The 15,980-nt window shown below is 41.5% G+C and overlaps 1 pseudogene; it reads right to left on the reverse strand.

The window, feature by feature from the left end:
- Positions 1 to 348: 348 nt before the first annotated feature.
- Positions 349 to 7,841, reverse strand: LOC132631158 (F-box/LRR-repeat protein 3-like; annotated as a pseudogene).
- Positions 7,842 to 15,980: the final 8,139 nt, after the last annotated feature.

Below are 15,980 nucleotides of genomic sequence, written 5' to 3' on the forward strand. Positions count from 1 at the left end.
ATATAAGGGATAAAAGAGTAAAATCGTTGGTCAAACCAAAATGGCTTTCAAGCCAAAAAGCCAAAAAGAAAAAAGTTGGAGTTCTCCAATTTCTTATTTTTGACTTATTTTAAGCACTTTTTAACTTATTTTAAGCACTTTTCTGTTTTGCCAAACACCCGAAAAAGTTAAAAATGGCTTATAAGCCAATCCAAACGGGCTCTAAAGCTTTTTTAGAGAAGAATAATCCTTAAAAGTACCACTCTATTTCTTTAATATGTTAAATCCATCTCATAACATGTTGGAAACGGATGCTAGAACAGGATATTACTGAACAATTGATGGGTTTCATACTCTTTAGAATTTACAGAAAATAAGGGATAAAGAGGGGTCCCTTTGAAAACATCCGATAAAATTGGAACAATATTAGCATGGCTCTGTAAGGATGGACGCACACAAATCAAGAAAATATTTGTAGTGAGAAAAGATGCTAATGACTGACAATTAATGCATTGTTGCCACGGGCCACTTCACTCTACCTCCTCTGATTAAGACCATAGAATGTTCCTGCAATTTATGACCTTCGCCTAGAATGAGAACAAATACATCATGTCGATTGCTCAACCGTACTTAGGCTATCTTACGTGGAGCTGAATTAGTTTTTTTGGTGTTCTCATTGAAACACGCGGGCATAAGTCACAAATATCTGGACTGAACTCTTGGATCTTCACTCTAAATTATCCAACTGAAGTTTCCATAATTTTGGATCTACTTCGGCCTATGTTTAACCAAAAGAGTAAGAAAATATGTGTAAACTTAGCCAAGAAAGGCATTTTAATTGCAGCTGAAATCAACAAAAGAAAGATACCTGAAATGTTTTATCTCTCCATTGGAAAACACAACCACGGGCTTCTAAATGTTCAAAAAGGGGGCTGTGGTAATAGTTATTTAAACAATATCTGCAGCTTAATCTTGGCAAGTCCTCGACATGCCAAGAGTGCAGCTCCTAGTCCACTAGGAGTCAAACCCTTTAGGTGCAGGACCGTTATGTTCTGCAGACGGGCGATGCTGGCAAGAGACAAAAGCCCAACATCCGTCACCGAGGTGTATGATAGATTTATCTGCATATTTCCAGATCGCTAACCACTTAGTATTGAAGAAATAATTAAATAAATAAAAATTTGTTCTCTTGGAAAGCTTCGATTTCAGATGACACGGTCACACAATACATAGTATTGGAGCATGCAGAGGTCCAGGGTTCAAGTTTCATTGACACCCATTATCAAAAAGAATTTGCACGTGCTTGGACCATGAAAAATGAATTAGCGCCTACGTCACGGTATGTGTTGATGATATAATATATTAAATAAAAGTTTACTCTCTCTAATAGCTTAAACTTTTAGATGAGTTGGTCACGCATACAACCTCACACCAAAGGCGGAGCCAAGTGGGTGGAAGGGGGTTCATCGGCTAAAAATTATACTATATATACAAGGTTAAAATTATTTTGTATGTCTATATAGTAGATGTTGAATCACCTTGGCTTCTTCGTGTGTTTACTTTTTTATATTTTGAACCCCCTTAGTGAAAATCCTAGCTCCACCGCAGCCCCACACAATACAACAATCTATTTGCATCAAACGAAAGAGAAACGAGATTTTACCTGTTTGAGGTTTTGTGAGAATTGAGCAAGTGGAATCATTCCGGCATCACCAATGTTTGTGGCACTTCTTGATGACTAGCTTGGTGAGTTGTTTACATCCCGTAGCAACAGCAGCTAGACCTAAAGATGTGACACAAGGGCAACCTCTACGTTCAAGAGTACTCAACTTTGAACACTTTGACAGCGAGATGAAAGAGTGATCGGTGATACGATTACAGTAGGCAATGTTAATGATTTCAAGGTCAGCACAGCGATGACTAATTGCTGAAATACCCCGGTCAGTAATTCCAGTCGACCTGTCAAGAAGAATTGTGATTGTACAGGTTATAGTGGATAAAGTTCAATTACTTCAATTGACAAAAGATAGTTTTGTACTGTATTGTCAAACACAGTAATAAAACAAAAACAAAAACAAAAACAATAGGCTTCAAATTACAGACCTGTACAAATCAAGCTCCTTAAGATTCGAGCAGTGCATGCCGACATGGATAAGGCCCTGATCAGTTATGTTCAGGCAGATTCCCAGTTTTAAGCTGGAAAGATTGGTACACATGGATATAGACTTCAAGCCTGCATGTACAACAATTGGGGAAAAAGTGAGATGCAAAAATTAGAACTCTGAAAATACCTAATTAGGATGAAAGAAAATGACCTTCATCGTCAATTTCACTGTCTGTAAGGTCAAGTTCATCAAGATACCGACAATGCTGTCCAATTAAAACAAAAGCTTTTCTTGGTACTAGCATGCAAGATTCCATTCTCAGGGAAGTAAGGGAGGCACATGACTTTGCTATACGGAAAATTAATATGTGAGTTATCTTGCGACGAAGAGGGGGACCGGAGCATAGTTTTAGGCGAATTGGAGCTCTCTGAGAGCCGCCGCGATTTTGGATACTGCAGGCTGGTCAAGGTCGAAGAGGTCGAGGGGGTTATGCGGAAGATGAGCAGGGGGAGGGCGACCAGGCCAGATGAAATACCGGTAGAATTTTGGAAGAATGTGGGTAGGGGAGGCTTAGAGTGGCTTACGCGGTTGTTGAATGTTATTTTTAGGACGGCGGAGATGCCTGAAGAGTGGAGATGGAGCACCATGATCCCATTGTATAAAAATAAGGGGGATATTCAGAACTGCAACAACTATAGGGGTATCAAGCTGTTGAGTCATACGATGAAAGTTTGGGAGAGAGTGGTGGAAGCGAGGATGAGGAAGTTAGTTTCTATTTCGGAGAACCAGTTCGGATTCATGCCGGGGTGTTTGACTACAGAAGCCATTCACCTGGTGAGGAGGTTGGTGGAGCAGTATAGGGATAAGAAGACTGACTTGCACATAGTGTTTGTCGACCTTGAGAAGGCTTACGACAAAGTCCCAAGAGAGGTGTTGTGGAGATATCTGGAAGCTAGAGGTGTTCCTGTAGCATACATTAGAGCGATTAAGGACATGTATGATGGAGCCAAAACCCGGGTGAGGACCGTTGGAGGTGACTCGGAACACTTTCCAGTCACGATGGGCCTGCACCAGGGGTGTGCGCTTAGCCCGTTTTTGTTTGCTGTGGCTATGGACACTCTGACAAGCCACATTCAAGGAGAGGTACCGTGGTGCATGTTGTTTGCAGATGACATTGTGCTTATTGACGAGTCGCGGAGCGGTGTTAACGCGAGACTGGAGGTTTGGCGACAGACTCTGGAGTCGAAGGGTTTCAAGTTGAGCAGGACTAAGACAGAGTACTTAGAGTGCAAGTTCAATAATGGGAGTCAAGTAGAGGACGAGGACGTGCAGCTGGATGCTCAGGTTATCCCGAAGAAAGAAAGTTTCAAGTACCTGGGGTCGATCATCCAAGGGACTGGCGAGATTGACGACGATGTCACACATCGTATTGGAGCGGGATGGATGAAATGGAAGCTCGCATCGGGGGTGTTGTGTGATAAGAAGGTGCCGCCTATTCTAAAGGGAAAGTTCTACAAAGCGGTGGTTAGACCGGCTATGTTGTATGGGACGGAATGCTGGCCAGTTAAGAAAGCGCATGTCCAGAAGATGAAGGTAGCTGAGATGCGGATGCTGAGATGGATGTGCGGGCATACCAGGAGAGATAGGATTCGGAATGAAGTGATTCGGGATAAGGTGGGTGTGGCCCCTGTGGTGGATAAGATGCGGGAAGGGAGGTTGAGGTGGTTCGGCCACGTGCAGCGAAGATGCGCTGATGCGCCAGTGAGGAGGTGTGAGAGGATGGTTGTGGTGGGCCTGAAGAGAGGGAGGGGTAGGCCAAAGAAGGCCTGGGGAGAGGTGATTCGGCAGGACATGGTGTTACTCCATCTTACCGAGGACATGACCGGTGATAGAAGGGGGTGGAGGTTGAGTATCAGGGTAGAGGGCTAGTGGGGGGCCGCGAGGTTTCCTTTCTCGTATTAGTAGTATTTTTATCCTGCTTCTATGTGTTGGTCTTGTCTATCTTTGTTATTTTATCATGACTTTGTTGCTCTTGCTATTTCTCATTTTCACATGGTTTTGATTTGCTTGTCCGTATCTTACTCTTTTCCCTTGTTTTTCTTGTTTTCTTTTGAGCCGAGGGTCTTTCGGAAACAGCCTCCCTACCTTCCAAGGTGGGGGTAAGGTCTGCGTACACTTTACCCTCCCCAGACGTCACGTTGTGGGATCCAACTGGGTATGTTGTTGTTGTTGTTGAGTTATCTTGCGACAACAGGTAACGTCAAGCTTTCTCAACTCTCTGTGCTTTTTCTACAACGGAGCAAAGACCTTCATCTGTCACTCCCGCACATTTACTTAAGCTCAATTCTGTTAGAGAAACACACCAACTTCCAATTGCCTTCAGTCCGGAGCACGAAACTTGGCAACCGTCTAGTCTAACAGACTTCAGCATCGACAGGTTCTGCAAGCTATTTGCCACAGGTGGAGTTATCTGAACCAGCAAAAATTGTAAATCATCAGCAAAAGTATATTTACTGGAAGTTTGAATTACGCAGAAGTCTTTTAAAGTCTTACAGGAGAACCATATGCTAAGATAAGTTCCTTCAGACATCCAGCAGAGGCAGTGAGAGATGATAGACCAATGTAACTAACATTCTGGCAGCTTGACATATCAAGTGTCTGAAAGAAAAAAGGCAACAAACAAATTATGCTATCATTTAGTAGAATCATCGAGACAAAAGTAATAGAAGATTCCATGCAACAATTTTTTTATGCAACTCGGGGTGTCCATCCGAGTTACTTAGCCTATTAACCATCTGACATGTATCAGTTTTTTATGAGACCTTTTTCCCTTGACATGTATCAGTCTTTTATGAGACCTTTTTCCCTTGACATGTATCAGTTTTTTATGAGACCTTTTTCCCTTTCTTTTCTCTAGAGATACAAACATGATAAACAACAGACATGTTAACTAAATTGTTTAGGAGTAACACACCTTAAGTGAATTGCATTCTGACTTGAGGGATACAAGGCCGTCATCATCAATACCGTAACACCCTTCAAGAACTAAATCTTCAAGATGTTGCAGTTCGAAGATTGATGACAAACATTTATTAGTGACCTGCAATCAAAATGCATCATTGTAGGATTTAGCATATACAAAATGTTCCCAAAAATATAGAAGGCGGGATGTCATGACAGAACAAAGAAAACATAACTCATCAAACAGATACTTAAATTTAGCTCCCAATTTATTACTAGAATTTCAAATTATGAACTAAAGTCATGAACTTCGTCACGTAAAAGAAGACATCACAATCATGAAAACAACAAGTTTACATGATATAAGCAACTAGATGTAATTGATACCTAGACATATAGCTTAATGCTCGAAAGCAGGTAGCAGTTTTATTAGGTATATATACTATCAGCTAAAAGCAAGCGGACATCATGACGGAATCTGTTTAAATGTGCTACTGCAATAAAATGATTTTAGCCAGCAAAAAGTATAATAGATCTTTGTTAGTGACGTGTGGATAAAATGCAGTACGTTGAAACTTAACTGAGACAACATCCAAAACAAAAGGAAAAAGTTTTGAAATCTTAAACGGATATTTTGATGAATATCATTTTGCTTTCACATTAAAGCAAAGGGCATCAAGTTCAAAGCTTCGTTGATACATCAGCTCTTTGACTGATTCAAACTCACGATACCCCTTATGGGAATATAAAGGATAAAAGTAATCTTAGCATAAAACCTTGATCAAGATAGGCCATGCTTCTTTTTCCTTTTGCATGAAAATCTAAAAATGGTTTGTGTATTAACGAATTCATCATCTTCGCTAAGCTACAATAAACTATGAGCAACAAATGGACACTAGACATTCAGGATATGTATGAATACGAATGAACTTGAATCTAAAGCCATTTTGAATACCATAAAGATGAGACCTACAGAATTGTAGTTACAAAAACAGGTTCCTAAAAGACAAATTAATCTGTTCTGAAATAAATCAGGTAAGTAACTTGTACCAATATAAAATAAAAAAGAAACTGACAGTCAAAGGGAAGAGGAAAGTGACCACTCATATCTAATGGGTGTCAATTTACAATATGAACACACTTCTGAAATGGACCAGCACCTGCTGGCTAGCATGAACATTAAGCATGTTCAGAAGAACTGCATTAGCTAAACCAACAAACTTAACACAAAAAGAAACCATCAGTTACAGATTTGAAAGAAATAACAAGCATAATAAAGTGGAAAAAGAAAGTTGACAAAGGATGTGTTTGGTACGACGGAAGATATTTCGTGAAAAATGTTTAACAAGTCATTTTCTGGCGTTTAGTTGCCAAAAAAGTATTTTTTAAGGAAAACATTTTCCACGGGAAAACGACTTCCCTCGCTTTTGGGCAAAATTCTAACACTTAATTTCAAATCACCACCCTAACTAACAGTTAAACATTATTATTATTCTTTGACACTCAAAAGTTCGATCAAAACACTTCTCAATTTGCTAATATTAAGATGAATCCTTACTAAATATTTTATTCAGGAAATATTTTTCACTCATCCCAACCAACACCGGAAAATCAAGAAAACATTTTCTAGAAAATAAGTCATTTTCAGGAAAACGACCTCTGTCATACCAAACACGCACAAAAAACTAAACGGAATTGCAATCCCCACACTCCAGCAGGCATGGTAAATACTCCCTCCATCTCAATATTACTAATGTTTGAAGCTAAATTGGATTAAATTAACTTAAAATTTTATATTATCAAAACCTATACGAAAAGTACTAAGTTACAATTTTTCTAAAAAATTAATCTTAAAATTTACGGTCAAACTTGACATAATTTGAATCTCGAAAAAAGAAAATTAGAGAAACCAAAAACAAAGAAGCAGAAAGCAAAGAAAAGATTCAGTACCGGTACATAAGATAGATCCAAACTTGTCATCTCCTTACATTTAACAGCAATTAAACCAACCCCTAAATCACCAACACCCAAACACCATCTCAAATTAAGCAACCTCAACTTCCTACATCCTACAGCAATACATCCAATTCCAATATCACTTAAATTCTTACACCTCACTAATTTCAACCTCTCAACATTCTTTGCTTCAGCTAATGCAGCAGCTGTCACATCTGTCAATTCAGTAGCATTTGACAAATCAATTTCAACCAAATTAACACATTTCATTACCATATTAGACAACCCCACATGTGTAAAATACTTAGATTTTGAAAGATTGATTGAAATCAAGATGGAATTACATAAACTAGCTATTATTGTTAGTGAAGTGTCTGTAATTCTAGGACAAAGAGATAAATCAAGATTGGTAATATTTGGATATCTATTGAGGATTTTTGTTAAGTGATCAGAACTAAGGGGTTTCAAGATTTTTCTATGTTGGGATTCAATAACATAGAATGATTTGCAAACAAGAGAAAATGATTTTTTGTCAAGTGGATGGTTAAGAAAATCAAGAATTGAAAGGATTATTTCTTCTGACAGAAAATCAAAGTAGTTGAATTTATTGGATTCACATATTTGTTTCTTCATTGAGCCTAAAGATTGGATCTTTGATGCTTAACTATATGATTTACAAAAAAAATAAATTGTGGGTATATCATATTATGTGGTTTTGATCTCAGAAAGATGTTGGAAGAGTTAGAAGTAACCGTTAACAGAAAAACACTGGACTAGATGAACAGTTGAGAACTGGGGAGGAAGAAGAATAATGGTTAGATTACAATTTTGTCCTTCTTGCTTCTTTTTTTTTCGGGTTAAAACATTTAGTGGTCGTTTGGTTTAAGGTAAAACATGGGTTATGCCGGTACTAATTTTTATACCACGTTTGATATAAGGTATAGATTTATCCCGGGATTATTTTATATCTTGTACCAAACGTGGTATAAAAATTAGTGTTCGAATAACTCAACTTATACCTTCTTAACCCACTTATACTGGGATTATTTTATACCATCTTTCAGATGGTATAAAATAATACCAACAGATGGTATAAATTAGTCCCGGGATTGTAATCCCGGGACTATTTTGACCTCAAACCAAACGACCACTTAGGGGTCGTTTGGTGCCTAGTATAAGTTGGGATATCCCAACACTAATTTTTTGTACCATGTTTGGTAGGAGGTATAAATTTATACCTTGTACCAAACAAAGTACAAAATGCATCCTGGGATAAAAGATGGATATCCCATCTTATCCCACTTATACTGGGATTATTTTATCCCATCTGGGACCCATCTCCCAGATGTGATAAAATAATCCCAAAAAATGAGATAAATTATGTCACGACCCAACCCCGTGGGCCGCGACCAGTGCCCTAGCTGGGCACCTATACGTACCCGATACCCAAATTAGCATATTATCAGAATAATAATATAATAATAACATTAGTGGATGCTACAGAATTTAGCAGAAGAGCAGACTTGGCACACAGAAGCCGATAAGGCTATCATAAAACAAAACATCCCAAACATATGTACATAACCCACACAGATGTATCCACAGACCTCTACAGAACATATCATAATCATAAGACGGGACAGGGCCCCGTCATACCCTGAACAAAGTACATATCCAGATAGCAGTGACAGACTGTACCAAAAGATGGGCTCTGTAGAAGAGAGCGCCCCAAAATAGCAGAAATGGGATCCTAAACGTGCGGATCAGCAAACCTGTCGTCCGTACCTGCGCGGCATGAAAACGCAGCCCCCGAAGAAAGGGGGTCAGTACGAAATATGTACTGAATATGTAAAGCGGAATCACAGAAGTCAAATCATAATGGTTACAGAAAATGAGTACAGAATCCAGAGTGTCAAATGCATATTTCCAAAACAGACAGAATGCGTATAGAAACATATGTCATATCATATCATATCCGGTCCCTGCCACGAGACTCGGCAGACAGAATGTGACCACCCTCCCGACGCTGGTGCCACTATACAGAGGAATCAGAAAAGGGGGCGTGGCCCCGTATCATAAAATGTCATATCAAAATGGCCATAACAGATCAGAACAGAATAGGCGGACATGGCACATCATACTCCACAGACCCATGTACGCGTATACCTGCCCCCTCACATCGGGACGCGGCGAACAATGCAGAGAATTACGCTTGACAACATATCCTGGCCCGGGCTCAGTGTGGGAACCATTGGGACATCCACGAATGGAGTAGTGAGAGACTAATGCAATTTAAAAATATAATAAATGTTTTCAAAGACTCGATGAAGCGTATCAAAGACAAACAAATTCAATGGGGTCGGACGGAATCATAATAAATGTATTTCGGATATCATAATAAATTACAGAAGTATAACTTTCCTGAAGTCATTCCGAGTGTCAAAATAATTTATAATATTTAACAGAATATTTAAAATAATATTCGTTAAGCGATTAGTAGGGTAATTAAAACATTTCTTTCAAAAATCGCTTAAAAAGGAAGCTTTAACACATTAGGGGCAAAAACGTAAATAGTGGGCCCGCCTCAGAACAAATAAGGTGGCGGGCTCAAATTGTGCCCTCTAAACATATAATATCATCTACGAAGGTTATACAGACATCCTATGACTTTTTGAGTAATTTAGAGCACAATTGCATAATTTCAGAAAAAGCGTATCAAAATGGTTCAATTCTACTGAAGGAAAAACTGAAATTTTGTCTTGCGGATTCCGAGGGCCAAGAGGTCCTTCGAGGCCCGGATCCGACCCTAATACACTAAGGGCATGCCAAGGGAAGAATTGGGTTTGCTTTACATACCTTTCACGCTCCTTAAGCCTTTCCAAACTCACTTCCCGTTTCGTCGAAAAACTGCAATTGGTCAAGTTTACCAATTGTGAGTTATTAATGCCATTATTACAACTTTAAGCATATTTGGCTACCGAAATTTCGGCAGCACTTCCCCTATACATATGGCACCCCGCGAATTCAACTCGGCTAGAAATCATCAACAACAACCCAAACGACAACATCAATATCAACAATGAACATTAAAAACACAAATATCCTTCAACTAGTCATTTTTCTCACAAGTTGACATAATCTTCAATTCAACCCAAACTTTCACTAATATCAATAATTTCACATTCATCAACAATCAAGATCATCACCATATAGTTCTAGAAACATTTCATATCGTTCTCCTCAAGTTATACACTCGATATACATAATATATAATTTTCCGCCAAAGTCATAACTTATGCAAAACATCAAATCTTTGGCATACAACTTCATAACATGTTTCCAACTTCCAAATTCATCAATGATCATCACAACCAACAACCAAACAACTTCATTTCCTTAATGTCGGAAAATCATACTAAAACGACATAAGTTTCTACATTCCAATTCAATACAAACTTTTACCATTCTAACTCCATTTACATACCAAGCATTACAACAACACTCCAATACACTAAACAACTTAATTCATTTCTATTCCAAATGCAATATACCACACGGCCATATGCTTATTTTTCCATATCAACTAAATTCATCCAACTTTCAATTCCCATATGCATTTCATCACAATCACAACTAGAATATAACATGAATTCTATACATTTTGGCTGTACAACATATATATACACACGGCTACACCTCCAATTCTAAACCCACATTACAAACTTCCATTTTTCCATATAATCAACACATTTCTACATACTACAACACAAACAAAACTTCATAACACAATAAAAAGGTAGAAATTCTTACATTTTCTTCAAGTCTTCTTCACTTGGAGATATGCTCACCTTGGTGATTCTAATGCTCCCCACTCCAATCCAACTATACCAAGTTACAAAGGAACCTTAACTTAGTAGGAAAACCACAAAAGAAAAATTTTAGGAGCAAGATTTTTGGTGGTGAATTTTCCACACCAAACCCGAAATGGTCTTCTTTTTTTGCTCTTGTTTTGCTCTTCTTTCTCTTCTAAGTCTCTTGAACCTTCTAAGGGATATTGATCACTTTATAATTAATTAGCACATGGAAATACTCATTAAAGCCATGGGTTGGGCCTCACTTGGCCGGCCACCCCTTAAACATTGGGCCTAAATTTTTATTTTATTTTTTTGGGCCAACTCGGTTGGTCCCGAGTTGGGCCTAGCCCACTGACCTTTCAACCTTAAAACGTTCATAACTCCTTGTACCGACGTCACCTGGGAACCCACGACCTATGGATTGAAAGCTAATTCAATTATCTACAACTTCTATTTCAAGGTATTTTCGAAATTCCAAACTTACAATACAGTTTTTGCCCTCAAAGTCAGGTCACCCGAAAACGTTTTCTTAAAAATATTCGTTTGGAGGGTTTCCACTTTGATTTGGTCCAAAGGTACTTCATGAGTTGTGTTTAACTTTACATATGTGATTCATATGACTTTTCAAATGTTCCAAAAAAAATCTCGGTATGTGGACCCCACCCCAGCCGATGCTCCGAGGTTCAAAAATACGGGATATAACATCCTCCCCCCCTTTAGAACATTCGTACTCGAATGTTAAATTAATCTCATAGGGTTTGAAAATACTTTGGGGGAGTTCATGTTTACAGACATCACATATGACACACGATTGATATTGGAATAAATTAAAGCAGGGATTTAAGGTTACCTGTGGGCATAGGGAACAATTGAGGATATTTCTTCTTCATTTCCTCTTCTGCCTCCCATGTCATTTCCTCCCTATTATCGTTCCGCCACAGAACCTTAACAGAGGCTACATCTTTATTCCGGAGCCTCCTTACCTTACGATCTAGAATAGATACGGGCTGCTCCTCGTACGATAGTTGCTCCGTCATCTGAATATCATCCGCAGGGAATATTCTGGAAGGGTCACCAATGCATTTGCGGAGCATAGACACATGGAATACCGGATGTACCGCTTCCAAATCAGATGGCAAATCTAACTCATAGGCGACATTTCCAGTTTTTCGAACAATTTGATAAGGCCCAATATAACGCGGACTGAGCTTACCCTTTCTGCCGAACCGCATCACACCTTTCATAGGCGATACCTTCAGGAATACCCAATCGCCTACCTGAAACTCCAACGGTCGACGCCGTTTATCCGCGTATGACTTCTGTCGACTCTGGGCTGCCAACAGTCGCTCCCGAATAAGTTTTACCTTGTCCACGGCCTGCTGGACCATATCTGGGCCAATCAACTCTGACTCGCCAATATCAAACCAGCCAATCGGCGATCTGCATTTCCTGCCATATAGAGCCTCGTACGGAGCCATCTGGATGCTGGAATGGTAACTGTTATTATATGCAAACTCAATCAATGGCAAGTGATCATCCCAGCTGCCTCTGAAATCAATAACGCAGGCCCGCAACATATCCCCCAGCGTCTGTATAGTGCGCTCGGCCTGTCCGTCGCTCTGAGGATGAAAGGCTGTGCTCAGACTCACCTGAGTCCCTAGACCCTCCTGAAACGACCTCTAGAAACGCGCCGTAAACTGGGCGCCTCTGTCAGAAATAATAGATATAGGAACTCCGTGAAGCTTCACAATCTCTCTAATATAGAGCCTGGCATAATCCTCGGCGGAATAAGTAGTCCTGACGGGAAGAAAATGGGCTGATTTCGTCAGCCTATCAACGACGACCCAGATGGAATCATACTTCCGTGGAGTGCGAGGCAATCCTGTAATGAAGTCCATATTAATAACCTCCCACTTCCAAGTCGGGATTTCCATCTCCTGCAACAGTCCACCCGGCTTCTGATGCTCAATCTTGACCTGCTGACAATTAGGGCACTGGGCGACGAACTCTGCAACATCCCGCTTCATACCGTCCCACCAGTATAAGCATCGGAGATCATGGTACATCTTCGTAGACCCAGGATGGACCGAGTAGCGAGCATAATGTGCCTCGCTCATAACCTGCTGCCGAAGGCCTGCAATATCCGGTACACACAACCTGCCTTTGTATAACATAGTGTCGTCCGGTGAAAACTCGAACGGAGTCCTCTCCTTATCATAGGCTGTGTCCCTGTACCGAGCTAAGACAGGATCCTCGAACTGATGCCGCTTAATATCGTCCCTGAGGGATGACTCAGAAACCCCTCGAACAGAAATCCGTGTATCTCCAGAATCGGCCAGACGAACCCCGAGACTAGCCAACTGCTGAATATCACGGGCTATCTCTCTCCTGTCTGGCTGTAAATCGGCCAAACTGCCCATAGACTTCCGACTGAGCGTATCGGCAACAACATTAGCCTTACCCGGATGATACAGAATATCCACGTCATAATCTTTCAGAAGCTCCAGCCACCTCCGCTGTCGCAAATTAAGCTCTCTCTGCCTGAAAATATACTGGAGACTCTTATGATCAGTATAGATATCCACATGAACGCCATATAAATAGTGTCTCCATATCTTCAGAGCATGAATTACCGCTGCGAGCTCCAGATCGTGGGTAGGATAATTCTTCTCATGCTTTTTGAGCTGCCGGGAAGCATACGCTATAACTCTGCCGTGATGCATCAATACACAGCCTAACCCCATGCCAGAAGCGTCACAATAAATAACATACCCGTCCGGTCCCTCTGGAAGAGTCAGAACTGGGGTTGTAGTCAGCTTCTCCTTCAGCAACTAGAAGCTCCGTTCACAAGCGTCAGACCACTGGAACTTAGCTCCCTTCTGAGTCAGCCTTGTCAAAGGCGCTGAAATCGAAGCAAACTTCTCCACAAACCTCCTGTAATAACCTGCTAACCCCAGGAAACTGCGTACCTCTGTGGGCGTCGTAGGTCTGGGACAATTCTTCACGGCCTCAATCTTCTGTGTGTCCACCCGGACACCATCAGCTGCAATAACATGCCCCAAGAAAGCCACTGAAGACAGCCAGAACTCACACTTAGAAAATTTCGCATATAACTTCTGATGCCGGAGTACCCCTAATACCGATCTCAGGTGATCTGCGTGCTCTGCCTCCGACCGAGAATAAACCAGGATATCATCAATGAATACAATCACGAACATATCCAAGAATGGCCTGAATACCCGGTTCATTAAATCCATGAATACTGCGGGGGCATTAGTAAGCCCAAAAGACATAACCCTGAACTCGTAATGCCCATATCGGGTCCGGAAAGCTGTCTTAGGGATATCGGCCTCTCGTACTCGCACCTGGTGGTAACCGGATCGAAGATCTATCTTCGAAAAACACTTAGCGCCCTGCAGCTGATCAAACAAATCATCAATCCTGGGGAGGGGGTATTTATTCTTTATAGTTACCTTATTCAGCTGCCGATAATCAATACACATACGCAGCGACCCGTCCTTCTTACGCACAAATAATACCGGGGCTCCCCAAGGCGAAGTACTGGGTCTGATGAAGCCCTTATCTAACAAATCCTTCAGCTTCTCTTTCAACTCCTTTAATTCTGCTGGCGCCATTCTATACGGAGGAATAGAGATAGGCTGAGTGTCTGGGAGTAAATCAATAGAGAAGTCTATCTCCCGCTCTGGAGGAAGACCTGGAAGCTCGTCGGGGAAAACATCTGGAAACTCATTAATCACGGGGACTGGCTGAAGTGTCGGCGTCTCTGCGTCCAAGTCTTGTACCCGTACCAGATGATAGATATAACCCTTTCTAATCATTTTCTTTGCCTTAAGGTATGAAATAAACTTACCTTTCGGCGATGCTGTATTTCCAGCCCAATCTAAAACTGGCTCCCCGGGAAACTGGAAGCGAACCACCTTATTCTGGCAGTCAACATTAGCATAACAGGAAGCTAGCCAGTCCATACCCATAATAACATCAAATTCAGTCATATCTAACTCTACCAGATCTGCCTTAGTATCACGGCCACATACAATCACAGAACAGTCTTTATAAACCTGTTTCGCTACAATAAAGTCCCCTATCGGTGTGGCTACCTCAAATGGCTCTATAGGTTCAGACATAATACCAATTTTACCGGCAACAAGAGGTGAAATATATGATAAAGTTGAACCTGGATCAATTAATGCATACACAGACCGAGAGAAGACCAATAAAGTACCTGTAACGACATTAGGAGATGCCTCCTGATCCTGGCGACTGGCCAAAGCATAAATGCGGTTCGAAGGACCGCTAATACCAGAAGCTCCACCACGGCCTCTGCCGCGACCCGCTGGTGCTGGAAAACCCTGCCCCGTAGGGCGCATAGCCACTGACGAAGATGAAGACCCAGCGGCTGATCCGGTAGGCTGCGCTGCACCACCCGAACTACCCTTATACGGGCAATCTCTCACAGAATGGCCCTGACGGCCACAAGAAAAGCACGCACCGGTGGCTCTGTAGCACTCTCCCGTATGGTATCTGCCTCAAAAAGAACACTGAACCCTGGGTGGCCTCATCTGACCAGAACCCCTATCTGTCCGCGAACCTGAAGCCCTGGAGCTCTGGCCTGCTCCTGAATACCCTGGGCTATCAAATCTGCGACCTGTAGACTGGGGAGGCGCGCTCTGCGCCGGCTGAGATGAAAATCTGCTAGGCTGCTGCGGCTGTTGGGGCTGTCTGCCCCGAAAATCTCCAGATGACCTGGCCCTCTTGGGCTGTCTCCGATCCTGGCCCCTGTCAGGCTAGTGTCCTCCTCTGCCCCGATCCTCCATGCCCTGGGCATGGGCCTGGATACGGGCAATGTCCATACCGGGCTGAGCAGCCAATACTAAGCAGCTATCAACAAAATACCGATCCAGCCCCATAATATATTTGTGCATCCGGTCCGCCATAGTAGCCACCACAGTAGGTACATATCGGGCCAAGAAATCAAACTCCAAACTATAGTCCCGAATACTGCGGCCCTTCTGCCTCAATAATAAGAATATATCAGATCTGGCTCGTCGCAACTCTGGGAGCAGAAAGTGTCCAAGAAATGCCTGAGAAAAATCGCCCCAAACTG

Source organism: Lycium barbarum, chromosome 3 (assembly GCF_019175385.1).
Source record: "Lycium barbarum isolate Lr01 chromosome 3, ASM1917538v2, whole genome shotgun sequence".
NCBI classification, from domain to species: domain Eukaryota; kingdom Viridiplantae; phylum Streptophyta; class Magnoliopsida; order Solanales; family Solanaceae; genus Lycium; species Lycium barbarum.